At 38.5% G+C, this 22,359-nt stretch overlaps 1 protein-coding gene across 1 annotated transcript in view; it reads right to left on the bottom strand.

Moving 5' to 3' along the window:
* LOC129573334 (diuretic hormone receptor-like) overlaps positions 1-22,359 on the bottom strand; it is an 86,238-nt gene extending 63,879 nt beyond the window's left edge. Inside the window, exon 1 of the mRNA XM_055453734.1 lies at positions 21,621-22,359. The gene's annotated coding sequence lies outside the window, so the exon portion shown is untranslated. The remainder of the gene's footprint in view (positions 1-21,620) is intronic.

The following is a 22,359-nucleotide window of genomic DNA, read 5'->3' as shown; positions in this document are numbered from 1 at the left end:
CACGAATGTGTGCGCTTCCACATTTGAACCACTTTCGATTCCATATTCACTTTCTCTCCCTTTATTCTCGCTCAAACGCATTCGCTCGATTAACAATATCGGAAGGCTTTCCCGTAATTTATTTCAAATTCCGGCTATTTACATTTTGCTCCATGTGTTGGTTGACTCTTCGTTTCCCTGTTGTTTTTCCATTCACTCACCAGTACGCTTTTTCCCGGTATTCTTTCTTTCGAGTGTTCGCATTAGAGCAGCAGCAACAAGGGATTTATTTTTTTTGTTGTTTTGCTGGCATACGCTTCTAATTCGACAGATACAGATGTATTTACGCTCATGACTAAGCGGATATAAAGTCCAATTGCCAATGAATTTCGACTGTTGATTTCTCGTTTCACTTCCAATTGGACATTTTTCGGTTGCGGTTGCCAAAGTGATTTTGAAGCATGATAGAGAATGAGGTTCGGGTCTACACATAGGATGGAATAGAGCGAGAGCGAAGGAGAGAGCGAGTGCTTCACATGGAAAGAGTGAGAAAGCAAGAAAGTAAGAGAGCAATAGCGAGAAAGGCAGAGAACCATAGCGAGAAAGAGAGGGCGAAGGGAGAGTAAGAAAGCAGAGAGAAGAAAAAACAATAGAGAGAGAACGATATGGGAAGTATGTGCCAGGACGTTAAGAAGAGAAGTTCTAGGTTGGAGAACAGACTATTCAAAAATGGGAATTCCTATTGACGCTTAAGCGTGGCAAATATTCGGCAGAGATGTCAAAAATTGAGAGCAAGACAGAGGTAAAAGCCAAATCGAAAGTGGAACTTAATTAGAAATTGATGAAATTTCTCGTTAACCTGGCCAATTGACTTGAACATTATCAATATTGTATTCAACGGTCACCCAAAAAATTCTGGTTGATCTATTGACCAAACACCAAGCAATTCTACCCAATTTTCGTCCCCGACTTGAATTTGGAGTTGATTCGAAAGTGTGTCGAATTTTCTGAAATATATCAACGACAAAGAGCATTGGCAAAGTGTTTATTCTTCATTTATGTCACTGCAAACGAATGAATAGTAATGTGAGCCTGAGAATTGGGCGTGTAATTCGCAGAAATAGTGAAATGGAGAAGAGATGAGACAGCCAGAGAGGAACAAAGCCGCCGAGAGTAGCTCATTGTTTTTCGTATGTTTCATGTAACAAAATGCGACCTTTTGTTTTATGCAGTCGAGCACAAACGGCGCACATGATAAAACATAATCTATAAATATATTCAAAGCCAATGCCGAAAAGTCACCGAAAATATACCGTTGATTTAATGTGACACATCTGAGAGCTAGACTAGCATGCATTGAGCGACGAGTGAGAAATTCTTATTAAAAATGAGACCAAAGCTTCGTGTAAGATGGGAAAAAAACGTGAATAGCGATTGGTTGGGAGGGAATGAGAGATTGGTTGAATGTCGAAGACAAACAAGCAACCACCAAATCAACAGCGCCCATTCAATGGTGTGGCGAAGCATCCAACCAGAAATTGTATTTCGTTATCCATCCTTTCGTTTCTCGTGTTTATCAGTATTTTTTTTTTTTTGCTTCATTCGATTTGTATTTGCATACCATGTGTGTGTCCGTGCGTGTAGCAAGGCATCATCGCGACATCAAAAAAAACACATTCAAATTCACACGAATTGCGCGCCAAAACGACGATGTAATTCCAGTGCTTGACACAAAATCCAACATGACAGCCGATCAATTACCGATGTATAAGCACCCATTCACCCTTCAGGCTGCCGTCAGTGTCGCCGCCACCTCCGTCGCTGCCATCACCACAGCACAATTTGTTTACATTTCAATAGGTTCAACGTAAATAAATCATAGCGCATGAATTTTGAATTGTACAAAAATTGCCATCAAATAGGGTAAGGAATGCTCACCAGCGCATAGGATGGTGGTGCGGGGATGGGAGATGGCCTAATTTGATGAATATGTCAAACCATGCAGTTGCCACTTGTCAGACGACATTTTTTGGCATTGAGCAATGCAATCGAATGTCGATTATAAATCATTGTCACCATTTTTAATTCAATGTGATTGCAATTTAGAACGCAAAAAAGCGCACGCTGCGACGACGAATGAGACAAAAATTTCGATTCGATTTGTATCGGTTGCACAAGAAAATCAGCCCGGTAGAAAGGTTCATCGACCACTCGACAATGGAAATTTATTCACCGATTTTCATAACAAATTATCTGGTTAAAAGTATATGTGTGTGTGTGCTTCGTTCCCACGCCACATTTTTTTCTCTATCTCTTCGTCGCCATTCTCTTGCGAAGAGGTTTAGTCACCGTTTCGGTGATATCACATTTATTCCGTCTCGACACGCTGAAAAATCCAAAAAGATACACAACCGAAAAAAAGCGGAATTAATGGCCGAACATTTTCAAATTTTGCGCCGCCTTTGAATCTTGGAAATTCCACAATTCCATTCACATTCTATTTTCACCCCAGTTTTTTTTTTCCGCACACTTTGAGTTGGGAGGGAACGCGAAAAAAACATTTCATTCGCCGTTAAACAATTGTTATTTGTTTTTATTGAGCCGAAGCGGGTGGAAGATAGAGATGGAAAGAAATAAAATAAAAATAAGAAAAAGCCACCACCGTCTACGGTTTTTTGTTTTTGGAAATGCTCGCTGCCACATTACCTTATCTATTACAGCCACTTTTTGTTTATAGGTATTTTGCTGTCGCTTTGTTTTTACTTAATTCGAACGCATTTTTTTTTCTGCACTCTCGCACTCGCGTCTTTTCTTTCTCTCACTTTCGCTTGCTCTCTCTCTCTCCCCAGCGCAACAGTGTTTAGTGGTGTCTAAGCTCTTTCGAAAAGACACATTGTCTATGTGTGTGAGTGTTGGCTCGCTATTTTCGGTTTTAATGAAAACCAAGCGCCATGCATAACGACAAGCGACCAAATACAAAGGACAGATTGAAAGCCGACCGAGAGTAAGCAATGAATGCAAAGAAGAAAAAAAAAGAAATAAAACGAGGCGGCTGTTAGAAACAAATCGCCTAAAAATATATTTCCAACAACATTATTACATTGTGTGTCTGCCGCTAGTCAAAGTGAAATTTATTTTCCGCTTTCTTCATCGGTGCTGCTGCTACTGCCACTTGATGTTGATGCTGCTATTGTTGTTGCTGCTTCAATCAACTCGAAACAATACGAACGGATCGCTACGAGGTAATTGAAAGAATTCTTTCACCGGCTCTGCCACCGATGACAACCACGACGACGACCACGATGATGGGATTATGGCAGTATACACATGCAACGCGGAAACACATAACGGAGCAAAAAACGGATCGACTCGATTTTAGAATATAAAGATTAATCTTGATTTAAAGATTGGTCACATCGTATGGTAATGATATTTTCATACAATTTATTTGCTGTGATCCGTTTTATTTGTTCGGGTTTTGTCGTTCGCGTGGAAGCGATAGAAAGAAAGCAAGAAAGGGGGCGAGGAAGAGTGAAAAAGAGCGAAAGAGCGCGGAAAAGTGCGGGAAAGAGAGCGTAAGAGAACGAGAGAGGGAGTAAAAAGGAGCAAAACAGAGATAAACAGAGCGAGACACAGATCGAAAGAGAAGTTCCGACTTCGAAAGCGATACAGTAAGTGTGCGAGAGCATTTCGCCGGCTTTATAAATGTAATTTTGCCAACATCATGAGAAAGCACACATTCACACTCTCACACACACACACAAGACAAAACAAGAGGATTGGGTATAAAAATCCAATTAAAATGATTGTATCAATGGATTGTTTTCGCGACGTGAATTTTCATTTTGAATCCACATTCCGCAAATAGCAAATACTCAAAGAGAAATCAATCAAATTATTCTACGCCAAAATGATGCCAAGTTTAAATAGTTCAATTTATTCTACACTGTTTAGACGCCCGCCAAGTTAAAAATGTATTGAAGATTCGGTGTAATTTCGGTGTGAAATAAATTAAGTTCAATACTATTTGTAATACAAATATATGTATTTAACTCAAGTTAAATTATTCCGAGGCTACACCGTTTGTCTAGTATATTTTTAACTTAACATATAGGTGGCGTTTCATATTGATAATTCAAGTTCAATTTCTCCAATTTATTCCACACCGAAGTTAAGCCGAATCTTCAATATATTTTTAACTTGGCGGACATCTAAACAGTGTAGAATAAATTGAACTACTTAAACTTGGCATCATTTCAGCGTAGAGTAATTTGATTGGTTTCTCGTGGGTAATAATGGCGAAAAAAAAGTAACAAACGCACACAGATTTATTTCAAATCATTCAATTATACAGTTGGTGTTCGCCTCTTTCGGCATTTTTTTATGAACACACAACATTAAAATAAACTCCCAACAGCTTTTTTGTCATTTCGATCGTCTGAACTGGGGAATTCGTGCTCATAATACCCAATTGCTTGATAGATGATGATAATGTCGACGACGACATTGTTGCTCATTTTACAATCAATGACTTTCTATATCGATTTATGGTTTGATGTACATATTCTTTTTCTCGCTCTTCTGGGCAGTACCGTGTGGCGGCTGTTGAACGTCAAAGTCATTTGAGGTGACGCGAGCGCCCTCAATTTCAAAGGGCACATCAATGTAATTTAACATTTCAAATCGGAACTACACAACGCGCCAATTCGAAATATAGGAAAATATAGTGTCAACAGCCGCACCATGGGCAGTACTATCAATGTCCGGAGAAGTACTCCCGAATCGATGTCTGTCATGAGTCATGAAAATTGAACGCGATGATTGTGATCTCATGGGAAAAATATTGCAAACATAATGCTATCATCTATCACGATTAATTAGATTTTGTTTATGGGAGGAATTTCTTCGGTCGAACTGCTTAAGCTCTTACACAATGTTGATTTTCACTCAACCAAATAATGCCAATAACAAATAAAAAAAAAAATAAGCAAAGTAGCCGATCCAGAAAATCCGTCGAATTGAAGTGGCCAAATATAGCGGGAGCGGCGACAATAGAAAAATGTATCAAGTTGGAAAATAGACATTTTGAATATTAATTTTGCATAATTTCATGTTTTATTTTGCGTCATATCTGTCAGCGCAAGCGACAGCTCTTCCTTCACTCCAATCTATTCGTCTCTGGTTATAACCAGAGCTAATTCCAAATTCAGAGCTATGTTTCTTCTTAACTATGTTGTGTTTATGTATTAAAACAGTTGTCGTCAGTTGTTACAGTGACTGGCCGAGAAGTTCAGAGGGAAGAAAAATGGACGTTCAGTTGATTGATGATCTTAAAAATTAAAGTGATGGTTGTTTTTTTTCCTGCCATCATCCATTTCCGTCTCAAAAACTCACTCGTCTTTCGCTCTCGTTTTGAGGGAGACGCGTCACTCTTTTTCGTACACGTTTTTCCAAGAGGTGAGCTGAACTTATACAATCCCAACCATTAAGCTCCATCGCGTTCGTTTGTTATAAAAATTGCGCGCTCGCGCTTGGAATAGAAGCAAAACCGAAGCAACGCTAATAATAACGTGAATTAATTGAACCATCAAACAGACCTCACAAGTAGACATTTATTAAATCTAAGCCATCTTCAACTTTTGCTGATGTTGATGCTCTCGCGCGCCCCATTAAATGATGCTGTGCACTCACTCATTCTCGTTCTGTCGCTCTTTTTCTCACTGACATGATTTAACTCTCGGTTTTTTCTTCCAAAATGAAAATCCGCCGCGGAGAGAGAAAAAATTGGTTGGATGTGCAAATCGCCAAGACAAGCTTCATCGTTTTTTTTTCCACACCCAAGACGTGCTGCTTTTTTTCTCGTTCTCCATCTTGTAACACTTTTATAAATTGGATTTATTAATACAAGCTGCAATAAGCGGCACACAACACGCGTCAATATCAATTTTTCGAGCTTAAGTCCAAACAGACTGTTTGCTTCGCATCGTTGCATTGCATCGCTGCGTGTTGCATTCGCGCCATAATATCATCATCATCATCATCATCGCATAATCATCGTTTAGTTTGATGTGCATGTGAACGAGTGTTTTGTCTGTGTGTGCGTGTGTGTGTGTGTATCTGTTGGTGCTACGAGGATTAAGCTACAACTGAAGAAAAGGTCGTTTTCAACTCCATGTAAACCATTTAATAAGTTATTATAATGGGTGGAGGGGATTTACTATCCAACCAATGCCATTGCAAGATTGTAACCGAGATGCGAGCTATATTTTTTTTTTCTCGTTGGGATGCACTTTTTTTCTGCTTTTTCCACCATTTTTTCGTCTATTTTTGCATCGCTTTTCTCGTTTTTCATCGTTTTTCTTCTTTTAGCTTCTTCGGCGAAAGAGAGTTTATCTTTGTTTCGTGCATTTTCTATGAGCTATAGTTCATGTCTATTTTTTGCGTTTCAAACGAAGCCTTGCATTCGCTAAATTGATACGAAATGTTCTGCGAAACAACTATAAAAATATTAAAGAAAACTCGCGGCCAAGTCAAAATCAACGAAATTGAGATGAAAGAAACTATGGCAAACTACGAGAAATGAACGAAATTGAGATGAAAACTATGAAAATCCGTAGAAATGCTGCGTTGGTTGAATTAAATAAGAAAAAGCTCATCATCGCTAGAATAATATATCTGTCGAAAGTTGTTCGTCAAGTTTTATTGACAAAATAAACTAACTTATAGAATTAAACAGAAAACCGGAAGAAAAAAATAAACAGCTCGTCTTTTTAACGAAACGAAAAGTGCCCAGTTTTCCAACAGTTTTTCAAGAGTAAACGAACCACAATTATTGTGAGTTCCATTCTTTGATGCTAATCGAAAAAGAAAAGAGGAAGAGAAAACAAGTCGAATCGAATGGACCACCAATGAGAGCAATTGGACGAAGTTTCGAATATCGCTTCGGGGGATAATAAAATGCGAAACCAAACGATTTTCGGAATTTTTTTCAAAACAAATTACCACAGACACAACACGCAAAAGACAGTGACGAAATGGGGAGGAATGGGAAGAAACAGACGTTATGAGAAGGAAAAATCGAGCGAATGAGCGAGAAAGAGATGGAGAGAGCGAGCGAATGAGCGAATGGGTGAACTAGCGAGTGAAAGAGCGAACGAGCAAAAGAGAAAAGGCGGACGAATGAACGAGAAAGAGATAGAACGAGCAAGAACGAGAACGAGATACACATATCGATATATTAAACATGATCCATTCTCGTCCAATCGAATAAAACGGAGTAAGTCGATCGTTAGATTTATAGGTAAATATTTTATTCGTTTGTTTTTTGCTTCTCCTCCTCCTCCTCCTCCTCCTCCTCCTCCTCCTCCTCCTCCTCTCACAGTCAATAAGGTCCGAGGCACGAACAAAAGATTTTGGCTGATATTAAGTCAGAATTATGTGTCGAAAATGCCGAATCTGCAACGAGTAATTCTAAAAATAGTCGATAAAAACTATGCGATCGAATAATAATATTTAAAGACAAGACCCGTCCATGACATTGGGATGAAAATGATCTGGTTTTTAGTTTTGCCTCGTTTCGGTTTGTGTGTTTTGTGATTTGGATAAACAACGAATCTTTCTTTCAATGATTCTATAAATATTCGAATTTCGCAGATCGGTGTATTTGCGTCGATGTGGTTTGCAGCTGCTCTAAACAAAAGCGCCAACCGAACAAAAAAAGAACTACAGCATTGACTGTGTGGCAAATGTATTTCGATAACTGACTAAATCAACGGAGCGCGCGCGAGTGATTCGAAAAAAAAACAACAACACAGATAATAACATACACACATTTCATGCAGCCAAATCCATTTGAGATGAACAAGCAAATAAAAATGTTTCAATGGTCTTCGTTTTTGCCGTTCCGCTGCACTGATTCATAGCAGCGTCCATGTGCTGCTAGCTCAATGGGTAGTACACGCGTGTGATTCGATTTTTATGACCACACAGAACAAAAACACAAAAATACAGATGGCAATGCGGTACCAACGCGAAAAAATATTAATCAGCAGCCAGAGATGAGATCGCAAAGAACGAGAATCTAGTGAAATGTTTCGTTTGTTCATATATCAAATTGATTTATTGAAATAAATGGTTTGATTGCAGAGACGCCGAAATAACAACAAGTTCAAGTCGGTCGTCGGTCGATGTTTTTTTTTTTCTTCTCTGGCATCGTTCTAAGTTCAAAGTCACGCTAATGAGAACGCACCATGCAAACAATGAAAGCGCAAAGTTTGGTTTCGGCCCAATCACACGCATTGTCATGACAAAGGACATGACGATTGAGGCGCGTTGACGAATCCATTGTTTGGCAAATTCTAAACTTTGGCACGACTTCGTTAAATATTTCAAGTTTAAGTCGGGCGCAAATCGTTAAATATTTCAATTTGTTTTTTTTTTCGTATCTCCAAATTTGTTACACAATGTTGAACTTGTAATATGTAAATATTGTAAACTAGAGTCTACGACATGGCATCCCGTTGCTTTTTTCTCTATTTCCCTCGCACACTCGAATATTGTTCCGTATTTAGCAGCCATTTGTTCGCTTCAATGTACAATTAAATGCTAGTACAATTGCACTATAAACAGGCCGCTTTATTGGCAATTTTTCTCCGATTTTTTTCCTGCTCCTACCACCTCTGCTCGCTCGTTTGCTCGCTTCCTCGTTTTTTTTTTTCGTTTCTGTTTTGTTTTGTTTTATTGCATGCACGACGCTCGTACAACTTTAATAAGCAATAAAATTAAATCGAAATTGCTTGACTCTTTTGCGATAAATCGATATTAGTTCCAGAATGTTGCATATTGAAGCAATGCGACGGCTGCTGCTGCTGCTGCCATTGCAGCGCAACAACGCTCATCACCACATAAAGCGCTTTGATTGAACGACAGTTAACAATTTGTACGGTCATTAATAATAATCGAATAGTTGGACGTAAAATATTTATTGCGCATTTGCTGTTGTTCCAAACCAAAGACCCCAAGCAACATGGGCTATATCGTGCTAATCCGACACAATAAATAGCCATTCCCATTACATTTACTCTCTCTCTCTCTCTCACTCAGTCAGTCAAACTCTCTTTCCATCACTCACTCACCAACTCGCTCTAGCTCGAAGCGCACTTGTTCTTGCTTTCGCTTGCTTTGGGACTTGCCAAGTGAAATAGAACGGAAATCACTATGAAAAACACATTTCACTGAAATTGAACATCCTTCTATTTACTTTTGCCGTAGAAATTACAAACTAAACATTACGTCGCAATTATTTGAACATTGACGAGAAATACGACGGGATAAAAATGTAAACAAGAAAGAGACGGACAGAGCGAGAGAGTGAGAAAGCGTGAGTGAGGACGAATGAGAAAATATGAGTAAGTGTGATAGATTGAGAGTAAGAGTAAGAGAGTTGGAGAGTGGAAGAGTGACAGAGAGATATTAAGATAGGGTCAAAGTGTCAAAGATAAAACGAAAGAGAATAAAAATTTGAGGTGGATGAAGAAACGAAAACAAGAACGAGAGAAGAGTCATCGGGTTCGAAAGAAGACTCAAAAATAGGAAATGATTTGGATATCATAAATGAAAAGGATTCATTTGAAAGGAACAAAACGTTGAATGCGGATAAAGCAATGACGAATTTTGTGTTGCATTCAATTGGATTCAATGAAAATGGAAATTAAATATGGCCAAAACTATACGTAGATCATACACCTGCTATACAACATCATGATATGGAATGAGATACGGCAATGCATTAATGCAGTTGTTTTGATGAAAATGAACTGTATTCAACGAATTTTGACCTTTTTCCTTTAAAGTACGACTAATGTTTGTATTCAAATTTTGAGACATCTATTTTCGTCTTTATTACATAAAGTAATGTGTCTATCAAAACGTCAATCTACTACTGTGATGAGTAAAATAAGAAGCAACTGGTGTACATTTTCAGTATTGAATAAGATGTGAGAAAATATTTTTTAGGTCTGATTGCGTGAATTCAGTTGGCTCCAATGATTTATATGATAATAATGATTTGATACACAACGATTCACGTTCCCGTTCCCATTGAAATACGCAAGACTCATTGAAATAGTTCAACTAACCATCGGATTGGTTTAGATAATTGGCTTGGTTCATTCATACACTGAACACCCTTCGACTCTTCGACCCTTCGACTGGAAAATCATTTTAGAAAATGCAGCATACTTTGCCAGAGTAGAGGTGATTGGACTGGAATCAAAGACTGAATTAGATAATCAATGGCCCATTTCGAAATGCGATCGAAAACGACCAATTCAAAGAATGCGTCTGACGCTGTGTGCATAACTAGTGAATGGATAAAATGTACGGTTTGATGACAAAATGAGCATGCGATTGGCTTGGCTTCGCTTGGCTTGGCTTCGGGATATTTGTTTTAATACGAGTCAAAATCAATACTTATTTCAATCGATATATGTCTCTATCTGTGGTTGCTTTGCGTCATTATTGCGATGTTTGGCTATTGATTTTTTAATAATAATCAGCTTGGAGCGACAATTTTGTCATTGCTCCCTTAAAACTGTCTGCATTTCGGTCGGTTTATTCTCTCGGTCTTTACCACTTTGACTCTGTTCAGTTGCACTCCACGACTCTATTGATTTGTTCATTCTCTGCTTAGCTCTTATTGAAAAATGCACTGTGTTAAGTAAATACTGTTCACAGATATGCACCATACGACGCCGAAAAAAGAATCCAGTTCACATTAAATAATTGAATTCGAAATCGATGTAAAATGAAAACTGTTCCGTTGTGAACGTGCGTTGAAAGTGTGTTTATTGTATCATTTGTCGTTGTGACCAATGGCATCGTACGATAACAATGGCGTTTTATTTTTTTATGGTCACTAACGATGGCAGCAGCAACGGCAACGGTAACGATGGCTCCCAAAAAAATATGATGTGTATATTCGTTTAACAAAAGAATCTGACGGGGTCGCCCGGCACAAAAGCTGCGATTCTTTTGAAATCGAAACCATTTGTATGCTATGCTATGACCGAGTGGTAAAACGTGTGATGATTCAAAGTCATCTCGTCAATACAACAAACACACACGCACACGCACATGCACACATACAGCCATGATTGTTGAATGTCATTCAATGCCAAAAAGCTGTAGACATCTCTTTTCGGCTATACGGCAAACAACAGAACCAACACTGAACATGAAAATGACATGTTCAATTGTGTTTGTTTCGTTAGTTTCAACTGTTCCGCTACGAGAGGTCACTTTTGTCGTTTCTTGTTGTTATTCTACATGTAAAATCAATGGTATTAGACGAGGATGCATACAGCACCCGCAATTGATTCACTTTATTTCACCTGAATGCCGGATTACACTCGTCAACACATTCTTATTTGCTAGATTAGATCGATCATGAGTTGCAAATCCGAGTCTCACGTAATCATCACTCACAACATAATCGGCGGTTTCCGGCGGGGCTCAATGCAAGATAACCGAAAAACTATGTCGACCCTTTCCAAATCATTTGATTAAATATCAATGGGGTCGCTTGGTTTTTGGTTGGTTTTTCGTTTGGCTGAGCTTAAATGCCAGAAAGTGGGCTCGCTTCCGCCTGAAATTCCATGAATATAATCATTTGTTCTCGGTGAATTTGTATTTATTATTAAGATGCTTTGGCTGCTTATGCACGCGCGCTCTCATACTCGATTTCATTCTCTTTCTCTTCCTTTCTCTCTGTTTCTCTCTGTTTTTCTCTCTTTCATTCTCTTTCATACCCTATTTTCTATCTCTTCCTCTCGCGCCCTGCGCACACAAGCTCGTGTAAAATTGGTCGGAATTGTATACGAGCTGTGATTGTTTGCGGGCGAACAAAAAGTGTGTTGTAATATGTCAATTGATTGCATCGTTAAATGGCCGTCATTTGTGTGAAAACAAAGATCTGATGAAGCACGCGCTAAATGCGAAACAAAGGAGCTATGCCGTTTCGTTTTGAATGAACGGAAAATGAGCACAACGCACACACACACACACACACACAGGCTAACACAAAAATAGAGGATCGAATCGACAGCAACGGTTGCCGATATGAACGACGATGACAATGACAACCTAACCAAAAACCGAGTCATAATCACGTCGTCACATGAACCGTATAAATATCGAAGAGATTTCCATTCATTCGTTATTGCACTCTCTCTGTCTCTCTCTCGTTCGATGGCTTTATTCCAAATGTGTGATATGGTGCAGTAACATTGAGCTAAATCAAAGCCCATAATAAAAGCGGAAGTGAATTCGTTAGATTTGCGCCCGATTATTGAATTGAGATAATGTGTGAGGGCAAGTGAGTTAGAGGAGGAACGTTCTCGGGATAGTGAGTTAGGTAGAGAGAGGAAGAGAGAGTTAGAGACATAGGAATAGGAGACAAAGCGAAAGAATAAGCAAGAACGAGTAGCAAATAGAGAGGAAACAAATCAGACTAAGAGTGAAACAGAACGAGTTTGAATCACTGAGTAAAAGTGCACGTTTGTCACTGCGACAAAAATGACAACACGAAGAAGAACACAAGCGCCGCTCCGAAAATGGAACATTACACAAAAACCAATCAGAATTTACGATTGTTCAGTTCAGATCAATATCGATAAATGGATAATTTCCGTGTGTGTGAATACGATGTGCGTGCAATATGTGAGTCTGTGGAGGTTGAATCAGAGAACGAGCGACAGATATGGCACTTGACAAAATGTTGATATGTGGGACAAGCTTTTCGTTTTCATCACCACCATCACCATCGCCTGCGATTGAATGAGTCTCTTTCGTCGCATAGACACACGGCGACGAGAAGATAGGCAAACGATACACGTTGCCCCATACTGCTGCTTCTTTTTCGTTTACATTTTCGTTCGCCTTTGCACACAATTATTATATTGAGATAAATGTGAATTTCCGCGCTAACAACGCTAAGATGCAGTCATCAAATGGGGATAAATCCACCCATTACCGCCGGAAAAGTGGGAATGTACGGAGCCAAAACACTCAAACGAGAGTCAAAACGAGAGAAAAAACGAATAAAAGACGGAAGAAGCAAGAGTTAAGGCTGGCCAAAGAAGAAAAATAAAGCAAAGAGAACGGTAGAAAGAGAAAAAAAAACCCGTAAGAACCAGAGATAGAAGACTGTGAGAACCCAGCCCGAATGCAAACATTCGCTTTTAAATCGCAAAGACCAAACGCAAGAGAAAGAAGAAAATTCTTCTTTATTTTTCTTCCGTGTGTGAGATTTATAAGCAAGATAAAAAGCGTTTTGTAATTCTCATTTGACATTATGGTATAGTAGACTAAATCCCCGCGCCTCGCTTTTATCTGCCTTAATATTTGTTGGTCGGTGTGAAAACGGGAAATGTGCTCTCTCTCTCTCTCTCTCTCTTTCTCTCTGTATGTGTATGTGCTGATGAAAACAACGGGGAACTCTTGAAATTACTCTTGGCGGCTTCATAGACACACACCGAGCGAGTGAGTTTTTAAAAAATATTCGGTTCGGTTGTGCTAATCCGTAATTTAATTGAATAAAATTGAGTGCCGATGCTTTGTATGTGTGTGTGTGTGGCGTGGAAAAACCGAAATGAAAATACCACATAATTCAGTCGTGTGCGTCTGCGTCATAGTCTCATTTGTTGAAGACGTATTTCACACAGCGCTGAAATTAGCGTCGAAATTACGTTGCCTTTTGAGCATCAACGCGCTTGTTGCCTTTGTTATCATATCAATGAAGCATATTAAATGAACGGATGACACAACATTGTCATTGTTACCACTCAGTTCGGTTTGATGCGGTGCGGTGCGGTGCTGTGTTTAGCTGAACGAGAAAAAAAAATTGAGTACACCAATCCGTACACCTAGGAATCAGCCGCAGTTTTGTACATTACAAATAAGCTCAACATACACACGTATATGTTTGTGTACACCCGGGCCAACCACACGACGGCCTAACAATGCATTCAAATGATCATTAGCAACGTAAATTGGTATTACAATCAGTTGGCAAATTGTCCACACAAAAGCCAAATGCGAGTACATTTTGTTTTGCATCCACAAGGCCGAATGTTCCTTTTGGTTTTGCTTTCAGCATACAGTGATTGTGAATTGATAGCTTAATTTAAGTACGATTGAATAGATGCGAGAGATGTTGAACAACTTCCTTCTGTGCTTTTTCAACCGAGAATGAATGGATTTTGATCGGGGTGTGAGCAACATCCATCGCACCACATTTTCGGCTTATCTTCTGAAATCCAAATCAAAGAGTTGAGCAGAACGAAGCGAAGGAGAGTGTAAGAATGGAGATGGAGGTGCAGACGAAGAGGGAAGAGGATATGGAAAGAAAGTGGTGATATGCGGAGAGAGAGAGAGAGAGAGAGAGAGGAAGCGCGATAGCGAGAAAAAGGGAGGGAGAAGTAGAGAGAGACGGAGTGAGAATATCGTAAATATTAAGAGCTGCAAATAATACAAATCGCTTCGCATCGGAATGGCATCGGTTTGGCCAATTGTGAGTGCCATTCGTATGGAAAAGTGATTTTTGGTGTCGATGTTAACGTATCAGACGTGTGATTGCTTTCATTGTCATTTTCCCATACTCTCTCTCTCTCTCTCTCTCTCTCTCTCTCTCTCTTTCTCTCTCGCTCGCTCGCTCGTTCTTTACCTCGTTACCTCTCTACCTCTATGAACTGTGTCATGCCTCATTTCATGAGACGATCATAACATATGCGTGTGCTATACTGCACAATGAACGACATCCAACGCGTTCGCATTCTAGATTTCGGGTTGATTTATTCGAATTTCATTGGTCTTGTATTGTGCGTCATCGGAACAGATAGTGTACGATTTAACGATAATAACATACATATGCGATGATATCGAATGTGGTACAGCTTAATTAAAATTTCAGTAAAGATTTCCATATCGGTGCTCATTTGCAGATTGCAAAATTTTTGTTGTTGCTGTTCTTTGTTGTAATTTAGTTTCCGGAGTGCTTAAAAGAGCTACATAATCACTTTTTGCTGGAATAATTCGCCGTGTTAGGCATTTTATTGAATCAAAAGTCGAGTTATTTGCTTCAAGCTTTTTGGTTTTGGTATAAGTTTGGATCTGGTACTTTCTATCCGGTCTCTCGCACACTGAAAGTCATTTCGCCCAAACTGGAACGATGAGGTTGCAAACCGTATGGTTTTCTTTGAAGATCAAATCCATATATTCTCGTGCAGCTTGGGTGCACTGTGCAAAATGTGCATAAATTAACCGTCGTGTTGCAGGGCGATGTAAAAGCGGTACAAAACTGAAAACCAAACATTACGAGCGTTCAATAATTGCATTTTGTGCACAACGTGAACCGAGACACAGTGAGTGTTCGTGCGCGTTGAACGCACAGTGTTTACACAAGTGCCCGGTAGGAAAATTATGTGGCGAAAGAAAATGTGGTGCGAGAGCGCGTTTGTCGATGCAGTTCAACTAATTTTTGGTCGATTCGTTCGTGCACATCGAGAGAACGTGGGTGGGATTATTCATTGACGATGCCACAATAAATATTATACGAAATTAATTGTTTTCAATAATGCAACCCATTTACCAGCCATTGAATAGCTGAATTGCAGACAAATACCGTCGTCGTCGTCATTATCACACCGTGTGTGCATGTGCATTGAACAAGCCGAAGGACGCAATCCATTTGACTAGGCGATGAAATTACGACACGCTTAATTTTTATTGGTAAAATTTTAATGTGCATTGCACATTGTTACAATTCAAGCACACATTGCCAGATGAGATGAGATGGCCACATTCCGAAAATCCATTCAATTGAAAGGCAAATGCATTTTTAATTGATGGAAAAACGGTTAATTTGTAAAAGCACTCCAGTGCGCATTAACGTGCAAATCATTCGATGTATTCGCTTAATCAAGCGGAATTGATTGAATTTTTTCTCGTTCGCACCAGCTATCGAGTTATTTCATTTTCGCACTCGACAACAGTTCAGCCTCTCTGAGATGTTGAGCTTTTTCACCATCTATCCCAGATGGTGTCGATGTTTCAGACCGCTTTCGATCACACTCTTCATTTATTTGTCTACCGAACATTCTTTCTCATTCTCGATTGCTATCTTTTGGTGTCTCTCATTTTCAATTCCGTACACTTGCTCTTGATCTTGCTGATGCTTCCTATTTCACCCTCTGTATTTCTCCTTTGGGTCTTTTTCTAGCTCCTTTTCCCTTTCTCTCTATACCTTTGTCTTCCTTTCAATTTTTCTCCATTTCTCTTACTTTCTTCCTCTGACTCATTGTCTCTCTTGATCTCTCTCCCTCTTTTCTCTCATCCACACTTCTTTTCTTCTTCTACCAACATTTTCCCTCGTTTTTCACTTTTCTCTGTTTTTCCACGCATTTGTCCAGTGTCTCTTTCACTCAATGTATTTAAAATGCACTGGAAAAAAGTGCAAACGGTTAAAATTCTCGGTGATTTTTTTATAAAAAAAATGTAATCAACGTTTGGCCAACGCGGACGAAGTGCCTGACCGAATTCCAAAGCACTTGAAATACTTCACATCCCTCGAAAATGTAATAAACTTGATGAAATTATTGAAAATGCATCATCAAAGGCATACATGCACACATTCACTTCGTTCGAGAGAACAAATGTGTAAAAATTTGGACTCTCTGTCTCTTCTCTGCTCTTCTCTCTGCCTCATTCTCTTTCATCCAACTCTCTGTCCCTTTGTCACAAGCATCACACTTCAAACTAAACTAATTACCAAACTGTGGCGAACTAAATATTTGTGGTCACGATGAAATTATCATTGGTTCCACGAAAAAAAGGCGAAAAAAAAACTCACTCTTGAGTTGCTGTATGTGAGTTAGAGAGAAAGCCAGAGAGAGTGAGGTGAAGAACATTGAGGCTAAGTTTGTTATTCATTCATTGGGTTGTCAAACCTAATAAATTCCACTATCTATCACTATTGAATCGTTGTGAATGAGCCTTCGTTCCGCTTCATACACACACATCAACACGCAGCTGGTGGATTAATGCGTGCTACATTAGACGACCACGCTTTCGACTCGAATGAACTTTAATTCTCGTACATTGAGCTATTTTCGATGCGGACGCGTTTAAGAAGGAAAACCCAGTTTGCCACCGTTTTGTTTGTCGAAATTGTTTGTAATCATGTCGAAATATGTGTTTTGTTCATATTATTAAATCAATATTTGTGCGTTTGATGTAATTGAACCGGTGTTGGGGTTGGTTTGTTTTCTGGCTGATGAAGGAGCTAAACATGGTTTAAAAGCGAATTATTTCCACACACACACACACAGTTGACAATTTATCATCATTCATAATTTGCGATTGTGGTGACCTCGGCGGAAAATTACTGGAATCATTTTGCAAACCAATGGAATGTGCTATTTATTTGGCCAATCATTATTAGGAAAAAAAACGTTTGGTGGCACGTACACGAAAAATTCCACCAAAATTCAATGACATTCCGGGGCCGGTTTGTTATACGGACGGAGCGGCGCAGCTGGGACGAAAACATGTGACCAACAAAAATGATAGGAATGTTCAAAGCTAAATGCGTTGCTCGAACATTTCGTTATTTATTATCATTACGACAATGCTTTTCCTATGGCTTGACTATCTCACTCTCCCTATCTCCGCCATCCATCTATCTGTCTTTCTATTTCGTTCGATTTTGTTGTTGTCGTTGCTGGTCTTTGTTTTGATTGCCGTTCATAGAGCGCACTGATTCGATTTCGTATAAATGCACATTCAATTTGTCTTCGTTAATATTGTCTTATTATATTTTCCGTTCGCTCCCCGGACGCGCGAGCACGAGCGGGTCCTCCGATTTTTGGGACATGCTACACATTTTCAAACGCTTCAATTTCGCCTCATCGTCAGAACAGACCAATTTGGGTTTTATTTGATTTTCCTGACGCTCCTCTTTTTTTCGCCGTTCGACACTGTTCTATCATTCACAATCCCCTTTGGCTCTCTCTCTCTCTCTCTCTCTCTCTCTCTCTCTCTCTCTCTCTCTCTCGATCTGCGATATGTAAACAGCTGTGCACTGCACATTTTCGCAAAATACCAAAAATATTTTTCGATATCATAACACATCAAATGAATACAATTGTTGTATCACAGTCGCTTTTTCTCTGATTGAATTAATGATGCATGTGATTGCCATATATACAAACACATCTTCTCACTCTGCGTCAACTGACGAAAATCGCTTAAATACGATTTCGTCATCAAATGCAGTCTGATAAGAATAATTTGTTTTCGTTTAGTCGAACTTTTTTTTCTTTTCTTTCTCCATTTTCATCGACTGCACTTGTTTGAACGATGCCATTTTTCAACATAAATCGTGAGCTATATGTTCATAACAATCGTAGACACAATTTTTTAATTCAAATTAATGCTAATTTATCGTTATGAAACCAATCTTTAATGCGCATTTTTATAGGATTTTTTTTTTAGGTTTTTGACAGTGGGTCATAGCATCGAACGTGCACGTCGTGATAGCCAAACAAGCAAACAGTTAGTTGAGTAACATAGACAATTGTTTGTTGAATCAACACTGTTGATTCTAGTTTATGACGCGTCCTTCGTGACGCTCATGTCGAAATTGCAAGTATATACTTAACTTACTGTGGTTTCAATGGATTTTGAAGCATTTGAAGAAGAAATTTTGTTGTTCATTTGGATTCATTAAAATAGATTAATCTAATTAGACATTTATTTGGAGTAAACATAGGCAAATACTCGAAATGATTTTGGTATTTTTGCTTGTACAAAGTACATTTTGGTTCCAAGCTTTTACAACACATTTTTTTGGTTCCAAGGTTCTTGGGACACATTTTATGAAATCAAAAATCTCCCAATCTCTTCGCTTCTGTCTTTCAAAAGGAAACTTTTTGAAGGTGGAAACCTGGCTAGTCTCCCGCGGTTCAAAATCATCTTGTTGAGAATGAATTTTGAATTTGGAGTCAGCCTTTCACTGCAGCTTTTTTACCGCAAAATGGAATTTTGAAAAATAACGACTTTTTTCCTTTCTCGCCTCTCAATTTTTTTAAAATTTAAATTCAGGCCCATCTTGAGTGGGTTTCCTTTTCAATATTTTTATAAATTTACTCAATTTTTACCAAGTTGGTAATTTTTACCAATTTTTAGTTGGTAGAAAATGGGTTAAGATTGACGATTGAAGCATTTTTCGATGGAATAAGTGTTTAAATGTGAAAAAAATTCAAATTTCTTTCGAAATAACTAATGCAAAATCAATCGAAATCAATAATTCCTCTTAAAATTAAAAATTAATCATTTTGTTGTCTGTTTGGATTTCGGATACCGAAAATGACAATTTCTCACACGAAACCATGTTTACATCATGAGAAAACTGAGTTGATTTTTAAGTAGCAAAATGTTTGAAAGTGTCAAATTCCAACACATGTGGAGTTTTTCGCAACAAATGTTTTTTTCCATATTGACTCAAGTATTTTTCAAATTAGACACCAGCTCCCTTACGACGTGTCTAATGAAAATTGGCGCCTAATTTGAAAATTGACACTTTCAAACATTTTGCCACGTAAGAATCGGATAGTTTAGCATCTGAGCATATACAGTGACTTGCGTCGTCAATATGCTCGGATATATCCGCTGCATACGAAATGCTGAGATGCTTAACCATCCGAAAACGTGTGTTTGGTAAAAATCAACTCAGTTTTCTCTGTGTGTTTAAAATTTATTTGAAAAATAAAGCAAACGTTGACAATTCCAAAATGGATGGAATATCACGCGCGCTGCATAAAACGCTGAGCATACGAGTCACACTTCGTATCATACCGTCAATTTTATTCAATATAATTTCGCTGACTACTCATTTCGAAGCCGGAAAAAATAAAATAGCGCAAGCAAATTCGTCTGTGTATTTTAGCACCAATTTCATTGAATAAACAGTGCAAAAAAGTGCGGGGCATTGCTGTTGTGTTCGTCTTCTGAGCAGCAGCAGCGGCACTGGTTTAATTTTTAATTATAGTCGTTGTGTAAATAACCACAGGCGTAAAAATGCACGACAAAAAAGAACGCCGGCGTCACATGTTCCATGCGAGAAAACACCCAGAAGTGAATCCAAACCGAAATTCCATTTTCGCCTCGGCAAAAGATGGAACATAAATAATTTACAGACAAAGATAAAACTGTAATTAGAATGACTAATAATTAATTAATTCGTCATTAATTACAACTCATGAAAAACTTTGCCGATAGTTTTCGTTTATCCATTCGTTGTCGATAAATTTTTTGGGCGGACGCGCTCACGGCATTCTAAATATTATTTATTTGGTCGCATTCTTAATATTATTTGTTCGTTTATTTTGTGTACTGAAAAGAAATTTCGTCGAATAAACAAAAAAGGAGTCGTTGTCGCGTTTCCAACGAAAAATGCGTTTAAAAACATTAAAAGCATTCAATTTGCAGGGCCATTAAATAACAATCAAATTTTACCATTATATCGATGCATTTTACCATTATCCGATAGAGAAACGATCAAAAACAATTCGATGCCCTTCGAAACGCCGTCCAATACACAATTTTACTCATTTAATCATTCTTATTGTTTTCATTCAGTGCACGAAAATCTAATGAGTGGATGCAATTTGTGCAAGTGCACGCGTTGACGCGATCGATTAGCACACTGCAGAGCCACAATGAAGAGCACTTACAATGCATGGAGCAACGGCTGTGTGGCACAGCAACGTTCTTCGGCTGAAACTAAGAGTGTTTGCGTTAAAATTTACGCTCCATGAAATACAATTTGAGAACATGAATAATGTTGACGAAATTTCTCTCTCACACACACGCTCTCTCTCTCTCTCTCTCTCTCTCTCTCTAGATCTCTTAGTCACTCTCTCTCTCTCTCTCTCTCGATCTCTTAGTCACTCTCACTCACTCTCGCTCGGCAATTAAGAAGTCAATTTTCTCGAAGTAATTCAACTAGTTGTTATTTAACGAGCGTATGTGCTTGTTTTTCTAACGTTATTTTGATGCACAATGAATGATACTCTATATCCCGCATCAAGTCACATGATTGCCTAGTCTATGTGTTCAAAAGCAGACCAAGTGCAAAAAAGCAAAAAGAGGACCGAATGTTCGAAATTATGAATATCTTCATCAATCCATTTCCCCTTCAAACATTCAAAATCTGCAAAGTGTGTTTTTAATTGATAGAAAATGATTGGCCAAAAAGAGGAAAAAAATTGGCTAATATTATTAACAAGCCAATAAAATCCCTTTCAAATGGAATAAAAAACAACAACCCTACATTTCACGTAATGTTAAAAATGTAACCGTTTCTTTCGCATTCAAAGGTTCACATTTTTCCAATTTGCAGTGCAACATTTTTGCACCATCGATTCATCGTCACCAATTTTCAGACCGAATGCAAATCGAGTTAAATGTAATCAAAGTGAACAATGAACCAACAACGAACAGCACACGCAAAAAAGTAACTGTCGTCGGTGTAAACAATGTAACAGAGTGGGAAAAAATTAATATCAATATGAATTGGTACTTACCTATTGAAAGTGATTCGTAATGGAAAATTTTATTTGCTTGATGAATTTTTTTGTCGTCTTCGTCGTCGTCGTCGTCGTTCTTTCGCTGTTATTAATATATTTATGTGTGTTATTCACTTGAACGGTTTGTAACTGAAGCCGAAAATATAATTTCGTTGTAGCGTTTGATCAATAGATGGATGCGTGTATAACAAAAGGCGAAAATTGAATTACGCCTTTCTCAATATGATTTTGATTGGGCGACAGCGATATGGCAACAAACCGAGAGTTGTCGTTGTCGTCCAATTTCTTCTTACTCGTTATCTTTCAAAATCGATTAGCATAATAAAAATTGGTGTGGATTTTTGATACTGCCTTGAAATGACGACGAATGATAGCGAAAATTTGGTGTACAAATTGGATAAATTTTCGTTAGTTTCACTTTTAGACGGATATTAAATGATTTTTTCTTTGAAAAAAAAAGCTTCACAACTCAAGAGAGACCGTTACGAAAAAGGAGAAACTGAAACAACAACAAAAAAAAGTCGACGCACAAACAATCAGACCGAATTGAAATGAGGATTTAATCACTTTTTTTTTGGTGTGTTGATGATGATGCTAACGAGGTTCGTCGCCGAAATTATGCACGCGACTGGAATCGAATTTGAATGTAAACGATTTTGCGAGCGAAACGAACGAACGTGATAGAGAGTGAGTGGAGAACAACGGGCGGCACAAATTCCTGATGCCAACTGATCGA

The sequence above is a fragment of the Sitodiplosis mosellana genome, unplaced genomic scaffold (assembly GCF_009176505.1).
Source record: "Sitodiplosis mosellana isolate CC-2019 unplaced genomic scaffold, AAFC_SMos_1.0 Smas_scaffold_6062, whole genome shotgun sequence".
In the NCBI taxonomy this organism is placed as follows: Eukaryota; Metazoa; Arthropoda; class Insecta; order Diptera; family Cecidomyiidae; genus Sitodiplosis; species Sitodiplosis mosellana.
The sequence above is the reverse complement of the archived record's forward strand: the minus strand, read 5'-3'. Positions and strand labels throughout refer to the sequence as shown.